The sequence below is a fragment of the Phyllostomus discolor genome, chromosome X (genome assembly GCF_004126475.2).
Source record: "Phyllostomus discolor isolate MPI-MPIP mPhyDis1 chromosome X, mPhyDis1.pri.v3, whole genome shotgun sequence".
NCBI classification, from domain to species: Eukaryota; Metazoa; Chordata; class Mammalia; order Chiroptera; family Phyllostomidae; genus Phyllostomus; species Phyllostomus discolor.
The window spans coordinates 89091306-89108639 of record NC_050198.1 but is presented as its reverse complement, the minus strand read 5'-3'; the positions used below and the strand labels follow the sequence as shown (position 1 = coordinate 89108639).

General features: G+C 37.7%; 1 pseudogene; it reads left to right on the top strand.

Annotated features, from left to right (window-relative positions):
- The first annotated feature begins 16655 nt into the window (after positions 1-16655).
- LOC114505936 lies at positions 16656-16745 on the top strand (annotated as a pseudogene).
- Positions 16746-17334: the final 589 nt, after the last annotated feature.

The following is a 17334-nucleotide window of genomic DNA, read 5'->3' as shown; positions in this document are numbered from 1 at the left end:
TATGTACATGTGTAAATGTTCTGTTCATATATATGTGTAGTTATGTGTATTGTGTATCAATGTCTATGTGTCCATGCTAACATTTATTTGAGTACATGCATCTAGATGTTAGTGTGCAACTAAGTGTAGGTAAGCAGGTTCATTGCACATCTCTCTATGTGAGGCAGTATGTCTACATGTCTGTGCCTGTCACTGTGTGCATATGTTTGTGTGTTTCTATGCATGCATATGTGACTGCATGTCTGTATACATGTGGCTTGAGTTCAGGATTATTTGCATTTACCTGTATATGTACAGTTGTCCCTCAGTATTTGTGGGTAATTGGTTCCACAGCCCACTGCAGATACCAAAATTTGTAAATGCTCAAGTACCTTATAAAAAATGGCATAGTATTTGCATATAACCTGTGCACAGCATCGCTTATACTTTAAATTACATCTAGATTACTTATAACACCTAATGCAACATAAATACTATGTAAATACATGTTATACTATATTATTTAGGGAAAAATAGTCTGCACATATTCAGTACAGATCAATTATTGTTGCAACTAACTACATAACACATGTCAGTAACAGTGTAATTTTTTTCAAATATGTTCTATCCAAAGTTGGTTGCATTCACAATGCAGAACCCATAAATATAGAGAGTCTACTATATATGTATTAAAGTGTATACCTGTGTTTATATGTGCTTGTGTGAATATTTTCTTGCTTGGTGTTCTGACTGTCTACACAGATCTGTGGCACATGTCTATCAGTGTGTATATCTATGCACATATCTGTATGTTTGTGCATATAAAAACTATATAGGTATGTCTATATGTATATGTAGAAACACCTAGCTGCATTAAAATGTCCAGCTTAGAATCTCATTTCATTAGATCATGCTGCTACAAATCACATCCACTCATTTCCTGAAGGTGCTTCATTCCTGTCACACTACCTTCCAACATTATCCCCACCTCAATCCCTGTCAATTTCAGTATACACACAGAAGATTCCCCCAACACCCTGGCTACTTAGTTTCTTTAACTCCATCCCATCAACATTTGCATCCTTGACCCTACTTCAGCCACTCACTCTCACAGCCAAACTTTTATGCGTTAGTTATATTGCTGCACACACACACACAAAAAAAAACACTCAAAAACTTAGTGGCTTAAAACAAATACAATTTGATTCTGGTCAAGAAGTCAGGATAGGTAAACATGGTACTCAGAACCTCCCACAACCACGTCAAAATTACAACTAAACTACAGAATAATCATCATTCAGAATCACCTAAAATCAAGCTCAACAGAAGTTCTGTAACTAAAAATATAAAGAAGAAGCCATATCTAGACTGGTAGGAGGGACAGAGGCACAGAACAGACAAGTCCCATACCCATGTGTGGTGGTTAAAAATCAGGAAGGATATCTGAGCTATGAAGGACCCCCCGAAGAGTTTGGGGTCCTAAACCCACACCAGAACCACAAGCCCAAGTTTCCAGTGTCAGGAAGAGAAGTCCCCATAACCTCTGGCTGTAAAAACCAGAGTAGGTTGAGGCTGTGGAAAACAGAGAGCTTCTGGAGTTCCAGGAAGTTCCTTTTAAAGGATCCATGCACAGACTTATTTAGACTCTCTCCTCTGAGCTCCAGCACTGGGGTGGCAGCTTAAAAGACACCAGGGACATAAAGGGAGGAACTGAATTGTTGGGCATAAGAGTGAGAGCTGGGCAGCAGCTTTCTTCCAGACAAAAGTGCTGGCAGAGGCCATTCTTCCTTTTCTGAGATCCACAAGCTCCCCCACAGAGCTGGCTTGTGCCATATGTGAGTGTCTGTCAATCTGGCTCTTAAGGTTACTCCTGCCCTGGTGATACCTTAAAGCCCCACCCTACCCAACTTGCAGGCCCACCCCAGCAGTTTCCAGTAGATATTCCATATAAACAGCCTCTCTTGGCTCATGATTCAGACTTTCTTAAAATTTCTCAAGCAGCGTCTGTCCTCAGCATGCCCTGTAGCTCTTGCTAAGTAGCCTCAGGCCTGGCACTAGCAGCAGTTGGCCTTGGTTTACAGCTTGGCCTCTCCTGGGCACCTCCAAACCCAGAACAAGTAGCACCAACTGTAGCTTATGCCAGGTAGCCTCAGGAAGAGCAAAGGCAATGGCTGGCCTTGACCTGCATCTCTTCAACCTGTATATCAGACAAAATAGACTTCAAAACAAAGGACATAACAAGAAACAAAGAAGGCCACTACATAATACTAAAGGGATCAATCCAATAAGAGGACATAACCCTTGTAAATACTTATGTACCCAGCATAGGAGCACCGAGATATATAAAGAAAAATTTTCTGGACATTAAGGGAGAAATTGACAGTAATTTAGACATAGTAGTGAATTTTAAGACCCCACGGATATCAATGAATAGCTCTTCCAAACAAAATCAACAAGGCAACAGCAACCTTAAATGACACACTGGATTGGAAGGATTTAATTGATATTTACAGAACATTTCATCCCAAAGTAGCAGGAATATAAATTCTTCTCAAGTGCACATGGAAAATTCACAAAGATAGGCCACATGTTAGAACACAAAATAAGTCTTACATTCAAGAAAATTGAAATTATATCAAGCATCTTCTCTGACCACAATGGTAGATGCTAGATATCAAGTACAATTTTTTAAAAAACCTGAAGGACATTTAAACACATGGAGGCTAAATAGCATGTTATTAAACAATGAATGGGTTAACAATGAGATCAATGAAGTAACCAAAAGTTACCTGGAAACAAACGAAAATTAACATGCAAAAACCAGAAATGTATGGGACACGGCAAAAGCAGTTCTAAGAGACAAGTTCATAGCATTGCAGGACTATCTCAAGATGCAAGAACAATCTCCCATAAATAATCTAATCCTATACCTAAAGGAACTAGAAAGAGAACAACAAACAAAGCCCAGATTAAATAGAAGGAAGGCAACAATGAAGATCAGAGTGCAAATAAATGATATAGAAGCTAAAACTATACAAAAGGTTAATGAAACCAAGAGCTGGTTCTTTGAAAAGATAAACAAATTTGGCAAACCTTGCACTAGACTCATCAAGAAAAAAGAGAGAAAACCAAAATAAATAAAACCAGAAGTGAAAGAGGAGAAATAACAACTGACAACAAAGAAATATAAAGGATTGTAAGAAAATATTATGAACAACTGTATGCCAACAAACTGGACAACCTGGACAAAATGGATAAATTCCTAAAAACATACAGTCTTCCAAAAGTAAATCAGGAGGAATCAGAGAATCTGAATAGACAGATTACACTTAACTGAAATTAAGTCAGTAATCAAAAAAAACTCCCAATAAACAAAATCCCTGGACCGGATGGCTTGACAGGTGAATTTTACTGAACATTCCAAGAAGAACTAATAGCTCTTCTTCTCAAACTATTCCACAAAATTCAACAGGATGGAAGGCTCCCAAACTCATTTTATAAGGCCAGTATTTTTATTTTATAAGGCCAGTATTATCCTAATTCCACAACCAGATAAAGACACTACAAGAAAGAAAATTATAGGGCAATATCCCTGATGAACATAGATGCTAAAATTCTCAACAAAATATTAGCAAATTGAATACAGCAATACATTAAAAAGATTGCACACCATGACCAAGTGGGATTTATTCCAGGGATGCAGGGTAGATACAACACTTGCAAATCAATAAATGTGATTCATCACATAAACAAAATGGAGGATAAAAACCACATGATCACATCAATAGATGCAGAAAAAGCATTTGATAAAATCCAGCACCCATTTATGATAAAAATCCTCAGCAAAGTGGAAATAGAATCACACCTCAATATAATAAAGGCCATATATGACAAACCCATAGCCAACATCACACTCAATGAGCAAAAACTAAAAGTGTTTTCCTTAAGATCAAGAACAAGACAGGAATTTTGCTTTCGCTACTCTTATTCAACATAGTACTGGACACCCTAGGCATAGCAATCAAACAAGAAGAAATAAAGGGCATCCAAACTGGAAAGAAGAAAGTAAAACTGTCATTATTCACAGATTACATATTCTTGTATATAGAAAACCCTAAAGACTCTGCTAAAATACTACTAAATCTTATAATGAATTAAGAAAAGTAGCAGGATACAAAATTAACATTTGGAAATCAGTGGCATTTTATACACCAGTGGCATTTTATAAACTATCAGAAAGAGAAATTAGGTAAACAATCACATTTACTATTGCAACAACAACAACAAAATAAGGCACCTAGGAAAAAATTTAACCAAGGAGGTAAAAGACCTCTACTTGGAAAATTATAGGATATTGAAAAAGCAATTGAGGAAGATACAAGTAAGTAGAAGCATATAACTTGTTCGTGGATAGGAAGATTTAACATAATTAAAATGTCCATACTACTCTAAACAATCTATAGATTCATTGCAATTCCTATTAAAATACCAGTGGCATATTTGGCAGGTCTAGAACAAATATTCCAAAAATTTACATGGAACCTTAAAAGACCCAGAGTAGCCTCAACGATCTTGAGGAAGAACAAAGTTGGAGGTATCATGCTACCTGATATTAAACTACTCTACAGAGCCATTGTAAAAAAAAAAAAAAAAAGCCTGGTACTGGCATAAGAACAGGAATACAGATCAGTGGAACAGAATAGAGAGCCCAGAAATAAACTCATACCTTACAGTCATTTAATATTTGACAAAGGAGGCAAGAACATACAATGGAGCAAAGACAGTAAAATTGAACAAGTACATGCAAAAAAAAAAAGAAAGAAACTAGACCAACAACTTACATCATACACAAGAATAAACTCAAAATGGATAAAAGACTTAAATATAAATTGTAAAAATCCTAGAAGAAAACATAGGCAGTAAAATCTCAGGCATTTTTCTTTGGCAATATTTTTTCTGATATATCTCCTCAGGCAAGGGAAACAAAGGAAAAAATAAACAAATGGGACTAACTAAAAAGCTTTTTCACAGCAAAGGCAACCAACAACAAAATGAAAAGGGAACCCACTGAATGGGAGAACATATTTGCCAATGGTACATCTGATGAGAGGTTAATTTCCAAATCTATAAAGAACTTATACAACTGATCACCAGGAAGACATACAATCCAATTAAAAAAATGGGCAAAGGACCTGAATAGACACTTCTGCAAACAGGACATGCAGATGGCCCGTAGACATAAGAAAAGATGTACGACAACACTAATCATCAGAGAGATGCAAATTAAAACCACAATGAGAACCTCATACTTGTCAGAATGGCCATCATCAACAAATCAACAAACAACAAGTGCTGGCAAGGATGTGGAGAAAAAGAAAGCCTCATGCACTTTTGGTGGGAATGCAGATTGGTGCAACCACCGTGGAAAACAGTATGGAATTTCTTCAAAACATTAAAAATGGAACTATTTTATGACCTAGTGATAAATTCCCCCTTCTTGGAATTTATCCAAAGAAACCCGAAACACTAATCAGAAAGAACATACACACCCTCATGTTCATTGAAGCATTCTTTACAGTACCCAAGATCTGGAAACAGTCCAAGTACCTATTAGTAGACGAGTGGATAAAACAAAGTTGTGGTACATTTACGCAATGGAATGCTACTTGGCCATAAAAAATAAGGAAATATTTCCTTTTGCAACAGCACATATGGACCTGGAGAATATTATGCTCAGAGAAATAAACCAGGCAGAGAAAGGCAAGTATCATATGGTCTCACCTATGTGTGGAATTTAATAAACAAAATAAACTGATGAACAAAATAGAAACAGAGGCAGGGATACATGGGAGAAACTGACAGCTATCAGAGGGGAAAAGTGGAGGACTGAATGAAAGAAGGTGAAGGAGTTAACCAAAAAAACATATTAACATAACACATAGAAACAGACAACGGTGTGGTGATAGCCCAAAGGAAAGAGGGTAAGAGATAGGTGGAGGTGGGCAAAAAGTAGAAAAAAACCCAAAAAACAAAATAAACAAGCAAGCAGAACAGAAAGACTCATAGATGCAGAGAACATTTTTTAAAAGATTTTATTTATTTATCTTTAGAGAGAGGGAAAGGGAGGGAGAAAGACAGGGAGAGAAACATCAATGTGTGGTTCCCTCTTATGTGACCCCTCCTGGGGACCTGGCCCACAATCCAGGCATATGCCCTGACTGGGAATTGAACCAGTGATCCTTTGGTTCGGAGGCCAGCACTCAGTCCACTGAACCACATCAGCCAGGGCTGATACAGAGAACATTTTGATGGTTGCTAGAGGGAGAGGGTTTGGGGAAGTGGGCAAAAAAGGTGAAGGGATTAAGAACTACAAATCAGTAGTTTCAGAATAGTCACGGGATGTAAAGTACAGCATTGAGGATATACTCAATATATTGTAATAACTATGTAACATGCCAGGTGGGTACTAGATTTATAGGGTGATCACTTCATAGGTTATATAAATGTGTAAAAACAGATTGTACACCTGAAACTAATATAACATTGTACATCAACTGTGATTTAAAAAGCAAGAAGCAAATACAGTTTATTATGTCTTACAATACTCTAGATTGGCTGGTTCTTCTGCTGGCCTCACCTAGGCTCACTCATGCTCCTGATGGCAGGTTAGCTGGGTCTCTCTCTCTAGGCAAACTTTCTTTTTTCTTTCTTTATTGATGTTCTTTCATCCTCAAAGGGTTAAAAAAAAAAAACAACCTTGGTGGTGGCAGCATACCAAGAAGGCAAAATGGAAGAAGCTGCCAGACCTCTTGAGGCTGAGGCTCAGAGATCATCACTTCCTTCCTAGTCATGGTCAGATTAAGTCACAGGGTCAGCCCAGGTTCCAGACACAGAGAAACAGACCTCACTTTTGATAGGAGGAGCTGCAAAGAATTTGTAGCCATTTTCAATCACCTATATTTAGTTTTTGCTGTGACCAATCTCAATTTCATAATCACCCTCTCTGATGACCACCTCCTATCTTTGCAGCTCAATCCTCTTACACTGCAAATCCAGGAATCCTTCCCTCCTACTGAGACCTCCATGTCATTAATCCTACCACCTTTTCACTGTCTACCTATGTAACATCCTGTCTTCTCTCCTTACCCAGCTTAAATTATTTTGGTCACACATTAGATTCTCTTGCGGCACTTATGTAAGCAACAATCCTGTTTAATCCAACTTGCTAACTCCTCTGTGGCTGCACCTGTGTACCTGAATGGAGCTCGAACTAAAACACAATAATTCTGCTGGTTTCACTTTAAATTCATCATTACTAACCTCAGGTGAGGAGTTAAACTTGCCCCAGAGCCACATTATAGTCTCTGAGTCCATTTATCCTGGCACTCTCCTTGAAGAACATTTTATGCTTTCTCTAACAGTCTATGATTAGCTAATGGCTTTGTTTCCTATTTCTTTGAGAACACTTCAGCTTCATGAGAGGCCCCCATATACACTATTTTCTATCTTGTTACTAGGGAAGAATAGTCTAGGCTTTTAACTGAGATCAATCTCTCCACCTGTACATGCAGTCCCATTCTTTTTACGTATAGTAGTCCCCCTTGTCCACAAGGGGTATGTTCTAAGACCCCCAGTGGATGCCTGAAACCATGGATAGTACCAAACCCTAATCACTTCCTTGAATTCTACTGTAAATGTAGCAGCAGCTTCTTCATCAGCAGACAGAGCCTCTCCAGTAATTTTAATATTTCTCAGTCCAAACATATTCCTGAATCTTTGTAACCATCCTTTACCTGCAGTAAATGGCCTGGCGTCACTCATTTCAGAGGATCCCTTGTTGAAGTCTTTCTATTGGCTCAGTGCCTTCTGGTGCAACATGTGTCATTAATTAGAACACAATTTCTGTTCACAGCTTCCTCCCACAAAATTAATTTCCATCTAAACTAAGCACTTATCATGCATGGTGGCCATAACTTCTGCAGTCTGAAGAGTGACAGCAAACATAGTGTGAACTTCTTTTTCCTTCTCCACAATTTCATGGATAGAAGATTCCTTCTTACCATAGAAGTTAGCAACCTCAGCATACAATTTTTTTTCTTTCCTTACTAAGTCGATAAGTTTCACCTTTTCACTTAAAGGAAGCACTTCACAGATTCTCTTCAGCATATCAAAATTGCCAACATCACCACTCTTGCAATTTGGGGTCATTAGGTAAAATAAGGGTTACTTGAACACAACATTTGTGATATGGTGATAGTTGATCTGATACCCTATGGCTATTAAATAACTGAGGGGCAGGGATTGGATATAGCATGAATACACTAAACAAAGTGATGATTCCCATCTCTGGCAGGATGGAGCGGGACCACACTACTCAGAAGAGTGCACTGTTTAAAGCTTATGAATTGTTTATTTCTGGAATTTTTCATTTAATATTTTTGGACCACAGTTGACCACAGGTAACTGAAACCACACAAAGCAAAACCATGGATAAGGGGGAGACCATTATACTCAAGGTACTGCTTTCAGTAATTCTTCCTTTTCTCTTCTTCATCATGAATCTTCCCCCCTCTACCAGATCCAGTAAGTCTGGATCATTCTAATCATCAAACAAGCATGCCGGGATTTCTCTCAATTTAAAAAAGTCTCTTCTTGACATCACTTCTTTTTCTTTTTAAGATTTTATTTGTTTATTTTTTAGAGGGGAAGGGAGGGAGAAAGAGAGGGAGAAAAACATCAATGTGTGGTTGCCTCTCACGTGCCCCCTTCTAGGGACCTGGCCCCACAACCCAGGCATATGCCTTGACTGGGAAGGAACCTGCGGCACTTTGGTTCGCAGTCCAGCACTCAGTCCACTGAGCCACACCAGCCAGGGTTTGACATCACTTCTCCTCCAGCTCTAGTTCCATTCCTTTGCTCCTTAATTGCAAAACTCACGAGTAATCTATATTTGCTATGCGCAATTGTTTTCCTCCATTTCTTCTTGAACCCATTCCAATCAGGCTTTCCATGCCACCTCTCCACCAGTTTAGAAACTGCTCTTCTCAAGCTTACCTGTGACCTCTGTATTTTTCAATACAATAGTCAATTTTTTATGGCTCATGTTATTTGGCTCATCAGCAACATTTGGCTCAGGTGGTCACTCCTGGAAACCCTTTTTTTTAAACTTGGCTTCCAGAACACTCCACTCTCCTTTTCTTATTTTATTGATAATCCTTTCTCATCTCCTTTGCTGGCCTCTTTGTAACTTCTGACTTCTTAACTTTGTAGTGCCTCAAGCTCACTGTTTAAATCTTTTTTTCCTCATTTATGCTCACTGCCTTGGTGACTGCATCCAGTTTCATAACTTTAAATACTATCTGTTCTCCAAGAAGTCACAAAAAATGTTTATCCCCAGGTCAAACTTCTTCCCTGACCTACAGACTTGCGCATTCAAGGACCTACTTGTATCTCCATACGGATGCTCGATTGCAATCTCCAACTTAACATGTTAAAAACCTAACTCCTAATCTTCCAGCACAAAGCAGCTCCTCCTTCAGTATTTGCTATCTTTTAATGACAACTCCACATTTGTACTACAGTTGCTCAGGCCAAATGTCTTGGAGTCATCTTGACTCCTCTCTTTGTTTCACAACCCTGATCTAATCAATCCACCAGCAGACTCTGTTGGCTCTACTTTCAATATTTATCCAGAACCCTACTGCTCCTCCACCACCTTCCTTCCTTTCAGGGACAACCAACCAACCTATCTTGCCTGGACCACCACAATAGTCTCCTAATTAATTTCTGATCTTTTCTCTTTGATCCATTTCAGGTTATTTTCAAAGAGCAGCCAAAGTGATTCTGTTAAAACATAAATTAAATTATATTAGTCTTCTGCTCAAAATCCTGCCATAGTTCTCCAACTTACTGTAAAATTCAAAATCTTTTAATGATTTACAAAGACCTCCACAACTAGTCCATTGCCATTCATCTTATTACTCTCCCTTTAGTTCAGCCCACTCCAGATACATGGCTTCCTCATCATTGCTTGAACATGCCAGGTACTCTCTTACCCCAGGGCACTTGACCTTGCTGTTTCCTCACCCTCAGAAGGTATTATCCCAGACAGGTGCATGACTCACTCTCTCCTCTTCTCTAGATCTCTACTCAAAAATGTATCTTCTTTGCTAAACCTTCTCTGGCCACACTTACCTAAAATGTTAATCCTAACAAATATTTTATGTCTCTCTTCCCTGAATATATTTTCTCTTGAACACTATCTGATCAACTGTACGTAGTTTTTTTAATCTTGTTTGTCTTTCTCACCTACTGGAATGTCTTATCCCCAAGGCAAAGAATAATTTCTCTGGTGTGCTCAGTAAATATTACCGAGTACACTAAATAAATTAATAGATCTGTATATATCTATGCATACATCTGTATATTTTCATGTGTGGGCACATCTGGTGTTAACCTCTCTATATGTGTATATAGATCTGAGTAGGTCCAGTTAGTAAGTGTAGCAAGGTTAAATCTGAATAATAATAGATGATATTTATTGAGTATTTAGGATGTGCCTAGTACTATGTCAAGCACTCTGCATGCAACATCTCATTTAATCCTACCCATTAGGCAGATGTAGAACAATCCCTGGAACCAGGCTGCCAGAATTTGAGTCAAAGCTCCTCCACTTACTAGCTGTGTGACCCTGGACAAGTCACTTACCCTCTCAGAGACTCATTTTTCTCACTTGTAAAATGAGGGTAACAATAGTACCTACCTCATAAGACTGTTGTCAAGATTAAATGAGAAAATACATAGAAAGCATTTAGGGAAGGAATGCAGCAGGTGAAAAACTTGGAAAGAAAAGAGCTATGATCCCTTCCACTGAGAATGTACTTTCTTCTAAGGAACCACAGTTGTGTGCATGCAAGTAGACTTGTTACACTGAGATGAGTTATTCCAGCATTTTTACCTGCATGTTCGGAGATAGTAGGGTGCATCAGTCCTTTCAGCAGAACCTGCCTTAGGCACTTAAACTTTCCTGGCTCAGATGAGCCAAGACAAAAAAAAATAGCCCAAATGGAAGAACAGATCAAAGCTCCAGAAAAAATATAACTAAGCAACGAAGAGATAGCCAGCCTATCAGATGCACAATTTGAAACACTGGTAATTAGGGTGCTCACAGAATTGGTTGAATTTGGTCACAATTTAGATGAAAAAATGAAGACTATGCTGAATGAAATAAAGGAAAATGCACAGGGATCCAACAGTGACAGGAAAGAAACTGGGACTTGAATCAAAGGTGTGGACCAGAAGGAAGAAAGGAACATCCAACCAGAACAGAATGAAGAAACAAGAATTCAAAAAATGAGGAGAAGCTTAGGAACCTCCAGGACATCTTTAAATGTTCCAACATCCAAATCATAGGGGTACCAGAAGGAGAACAGGAAGAGCAACAAGTGGAAAACTTATTTGAACAAATAATAAAGGAGAACTTCCCCATTCTGGCAAAGGAAATAGACCTCCAGGAAGTTCAGGAAGCTCAGAGAGTCCCAAAGAAGTTGGACCCAAGGAGGAACACACCAAGGCACATCATAATTACATTAGCCAAGATTAAAATTAAGGAGAGAATCTTAAAAGCAGCAAGAGACAAGGAGACAGTCACCTACAAAGGAGTTCCCATCAGACTGTCAGCTGATTTCTCAACAGAGACCTTGCAGGCAAGAAGGGGCTGGAAAGAAGTATTCCAAGTCATGAAAGGCAAGGACCTACATCCAAAATTACTCTACCCAGCAAAGCTTTCATTTAGAATGGAAGGGCAGAGAAAGTGCTTCTCAGATAAGGTCAAGTTAAAGGAGTTCATCATCACCAAGCCCTTATTATAGGAAATGTTAAAGGGACTTATCCAAGAAAAGAAGATAAAAAATATGAACAGTAAAATGACAACAAACTTAGTTATTAACAACCACACCTAAAACAAAAACAAAAACAAACTAAGCAAACAACTAGAACAGGAACAGAGTCACAGAAATGGAGATCACATGAAGGGTTATCAGCGGGGGAGTGGAAGGGGTAGAGAGGGGGAAAAGGTACAGAGAATAAGTAGCATAAATGGTAGGTAGAAAATAGGGGGAGGTTAAGAATAGTATAGGAAATGGAGAAGCCAAAGAACTTATATATATGACCCATGGACATGAACTAAAGGGGGGGATGTGGGTGGGAGGGGGTGTGCATGGTGGAGGGGAATAAAGGGGGGGAATGGGACAACTGCAATAGCATAATCAATAAAATATATGATTTAAAAAGAAAGCACTTAGAATAGTGCCTGAAACATAGTAAACACAATATAAACATTTGCTAATATTTCCAATGTAAAGGTTGAATTTTACTTACTACTAATAATAGAAGCATAACAGCTTCCATTTACCACGTGCTTACTATGTGCTAAGTAGGCCCTTTTTATACATTATGATTCAGATAAATATGAATGTACATATAAAAGTATACACATGTATACCTATATATATGTATGTATATATATATTTTTTTTAAATTAACAAAATAAAAAAGTTTAAAAACTTTAGGAAAAATGGCAACTATCTGAGGTGATGGATATGCTAAGTAGCTTGATTATATTGAATGTTTCACGAGGCATATGTATATCAAGTTGTACACCTTAAATGTATATAATTTTAAATTATCAGCTATACCTAAATAAATCTGGGTAGAAAAAAAGAAATAAACTTGCCCAAGGTTGCACAGCTCTTAATGGGAGATACAGGCCTGAGTGAGGCCTGAATGGGTACCCTCAACAACCCTGCACTAGTGTGAGTATGTGCTACTTCAGTACATACTTGTGCATGTCTTTGTGTGTGGTCTGCATGAAAGGACACGTGAGCTCATGCAGCTCTCTGTTATTGTAATTGTATTTGACTGTATATCCCTGTGAAAATGCATGTTTTTATGGGGGAGTGGTGGGGAGGAAATGGAGACAACTGTACTTGCACAACAATAAAAATATTTTTTAAAAAAGAAAAGAAAATGCATTTTTTAGAGATCATTCTAGTTACTTCCTCACTTGCTCTTCTCTGGCACAGCCAGCAGAGGGGGCTCAGGAATTTTTTTTTTCCCCATCTTGAAGAAGCCAAGGGTATGCAACATTAAAAACACAGCTTCTTTTTTAAAAATGCCAGTTCTTGAAAAGGATAGATAGATATGTTCTATGACTGGTTTTTGATACTCTGAAGACAGAAATTAGGCAGCCACTTAGATCTCAAATCTCTCCATTCTTAGGGCCATTTATGTATGAGAGCAGGCACCCAGCCCCAGCTCCCAGAGAATGCTAAACCACTGAGATTTCCAGCATCGCTTCTATCTATCCTGTGACAGTATGCATGGCCTACTTCCTGCCTTCTGGCTATCCAAAGCCCCCCTCTGCAACTTCCCCACAACAACCAAGTACCCTGTTTCCGTTTCATTCTTTCCCACTCTCCTGCCTTCCTTTGGTTGGCTGTTTACATGTAATTCAACTGACACTGACAATACTGATGAGACCAGGCTTTGTCTCATTTAAACCTCCCAAGAAGCCTAGGAGGCAAGTATCACTATTTTACCGTCCTCATTCAGCAACAGTTTAATCAAGGCTCAGAGAAGAGGGTGCCTTGCCTAAGGTCATACTGTCAGTAAGGGGCAGTGACAGAATTTGAACCCAGGTTCCTCTGAATCCAGAGCCTACTCTTCTTTCCACTACACCATGGGCTATGACAATGGATGGGTCTATCACTCATTATTGACAGACTATTTGATTAACTCCTACACCCTAAATTTTCAAACCTGAATGTCCATCAAAATCGCCTGAGGGTGACTGTGGCCAGTGTGTCTCAGTTGCTTTAGTGTCAGACCCATAAACGGAAAGGTCACGGGTTTGATTCCCAGTTATGGCACATGCCTAGGTTGCAGGTTGGGACTCTAGTGGGGGTGCATGTAAGAGACAACAGATCAATGTTTCTCTCCCTCTCTCTCTCCCTCCCCCTTTCTCTAAAATCACAGAGCATGTCCTGGAGCAAGGATTAAAAAACCCAAGGGTGTTACTGAAGAAACAACAAAACACAAACAAAAACACTAAAGTCACAAGGAGTCTGAGTCTGCAGTAAGCCCAGGATTTGCCTTTGCAAATGTGACTCCATGTGACTTCTGAGGCAGGTGATCCCTGGCCACACTGGGGGAAGATCAGGCCTCCCAAAGGCTCTCTCAGCTTCCCTCAAAAGTCCTTATACTATTTCTATACTATACTATGGCTGCACTAGTTCTTGATTGGCCAATTGAACAGAGCTTCAGAACAGTTCCAAATGACTATGGTGACCATTAATGGAGTACCTGCCACAATCCAGGTACACTATATTTAGGTCTATGATCTATTTTGAGTTCATTTTTGTGAAAGATACAAGGTCTGCATCTAGGTTGTTTTTTTTTTTAATGGTTGTCTAGTTGTTCCAGCACCATTTTTTTTTTTAAAAAGACTATCCTTTCTCTGCTGAATTGCTTTTTCTCCTTGGTCACAGAATAGCTGACTATATTTGTTTGGGTCTATTTCTGAGCTCTGTATTTTGTTCCATTGATCTAATTGTCTATTTCATCAATATCACACAGTCTGAATTACAGTAGCTTTACAGTAAGTCTTGTAGTCACAGTAAAAGACTGAGTGGGTCTTTTCCTTTTTCATATAAACTTTAGAATCAGTTTGTCAATATCTACAAACAACTTGCTGGGGTTTTGATTGGGCTTTCACTTTATCTCTAGATCAAGTTGAGAAGAACTGACATCTTAATAACATTGAGACTTTCAATCCATGAACATGAAATATTTTTCTAGTTATTTAGATCTTCTTTTTTACTTCTTTCATCAAAGACTTGCAATTTTTTGCATAATGATCCCACAAGTATTTTGTTAGATTTATATATAAATAATTAAATTTTGGTGCTATTGTAAATGGTATTGACTTTTAATTTTGAATGCCAATTGTTTCTGCTGGTATATATGAAAGCAGTGACTTTTATATATTAATGTTTCTATCTTGTGACTAATTACCCTTTAATTCCAAGAGGTTTCTTTCTGTTAATCCTTTGGAATATTCTATATAGACGATCATCTCATTTGCAAACAAGACCCAGGCACATTGCATGCACTATACTATTTAGTCCTCAGGAGAACACTGCATGTCAGGTCCTATTAGCATCCCCATTTTGCGGAGAAAGAAAGTGAGTCTTGGCTACCTTAATTTAATTGTCTGAGTTCACAAAGCTTGGAAGTGAAGGAACTGAGATGTAACCCAGGTCTGACTGTGTCCACAGCTTGTGACACCTGCACCCCACCAGAGTGAGCTGCATTAAGTAATTTGCTGAATCAAAAGGTAGCAGAAAGCCCCATGTAGGTAGATCAGTCAACCTCTGCTCTTAATCCACTGTGTGTCATTGGGCAAGTCATTAAATCCCAAAGAGCTAAGTAATTCACATTGCAGATCTGTGGAACATTGATCGAGGTTTTTCAAATGTTAAACTTTTTGTTTTAGAGTAAGATCCAAATAAACATGCCCTAATGAATATATGGAAGTGGGCAATAAGCATATGAAAAGATACTCAACATAATTAGCTATTAGAGAAATGCAAATAAAAATCACAAAGATGCCACCTCACACATACTAGGATGGATATAATAAAAAGGGTGGACAATACAAACTTTGATAAAAATACAGAGAAACTGGAATCCTCATACACTGCTGATGAAATTGTCAAATGATGCCACCATGTTGGAAAACACTTTGGCAGTTCCTTGAAAATTTAAACATAGAATTACCATGTAACCCAACAATCCACTACTAAGTATATACCAACAAAATTAAAAATATATGTTCATACAAAAGCTTCTAAAAACTGTTCATAGCACCATTATTTAAAATAGTCAGAAACTAGAAAGAATCCAAATGCCTATCAGACGATAAATGAATTAACAAAATGTGTTTTATCCATACAATAGAATATTATTTGATAATAAAAAGAATGAAGTACTCATACATGCTTTAACATGCATGAGCCTTGGAAACATCGTGCTGAGTGAAAGAAGTCATTTGCATAAGATCATATATTATATGATTCCATTTATATGAAATAACCAGCATTAGAAAATCCATAAAGAGAAAAAGTGGATCAGTGGTTGTTTCAGGCTGGGGAGAATGGGAGTAGTAAGGAGTGACTGCTAACAGGTATGTATTTCATCTTTGGATGATAAAACTCTTTTGGAATAAGATAGTGCTGATAGTGGCCCAGTATTGTGAACATGCTAGAAAGCACTGAAGCATACCATTTAAAGTGGTGTATTTTATAGTAGGCGAATTATATATCAAACAATAATCTGATCTTCAAAAAATAAAAATATACCATATGATATAGCAATCCCACTTCTAGGTATATATCCAAAAGAATTAAAAGCAGAGTCCCAAAGAGATCTTTGCATAACCACATTCATAGTAGCATTATTCACAATAGCAAAGAAGTGAAGGTACCCTAATGTCCATTGACAGATGAACAGATAAACAAAATGTGGTACATATATACTATGGCATATTATTTCAGCCTTAAAAAAAGGAAATCCTGTCACATGTTACAACATGGATGAGCTTTAAAGACATTATACTGAAGACTATACTTTCAGGGGTCTTTTCTATAGTTTGTTACTAAAGACATTATACTAAATGAAATAAGCCAGTGAAAAAAAGGACAGATATTGTATAATACCACTTATATGAGTTGTCTATAATAATCAAATTTATAGATATAGAAAGAATGTTATTTATCAGGGGCTGAGGGAAGGGAGCAAGGGAGAATTGTTTAATTAGTACAGGAATTTCAGTCCTGCAAGATGAAAAAGTTCTGGAGATCTGTTTCACAAAACATGTAAATATGGTTAACATGATCAAATATAGACTTAAAAATGGTTAAGCTGGTAAATTTTAAGATATATGATTTTTACCATAATTTTTAAAAATATTAAAAATGAAGCCTATAAATATTCAGTTTAAATAGTGTAAACAAGTACCAACCCTTCATATTTTCATTGCAGTTTCCAAAGGAAAATCAAGGCTGTAATGTATTAGAATTATCACCCAGTTGAGGTTTTTATATTGAAATGGGGGGATTGCCCACATTTATCTCTGGTGTGGCATTTGTAGTAAGGACAAGATTTTTCAATTGAAACTCTTTCAAGAAATGATCTTCTTTGACTATTTTAGCACAATTCAATTAGATAAAACATGCAATGTGGAACTGAATAATCTTAAATTTATTCCATAAAATATAAGAAACAATTTAAACATAA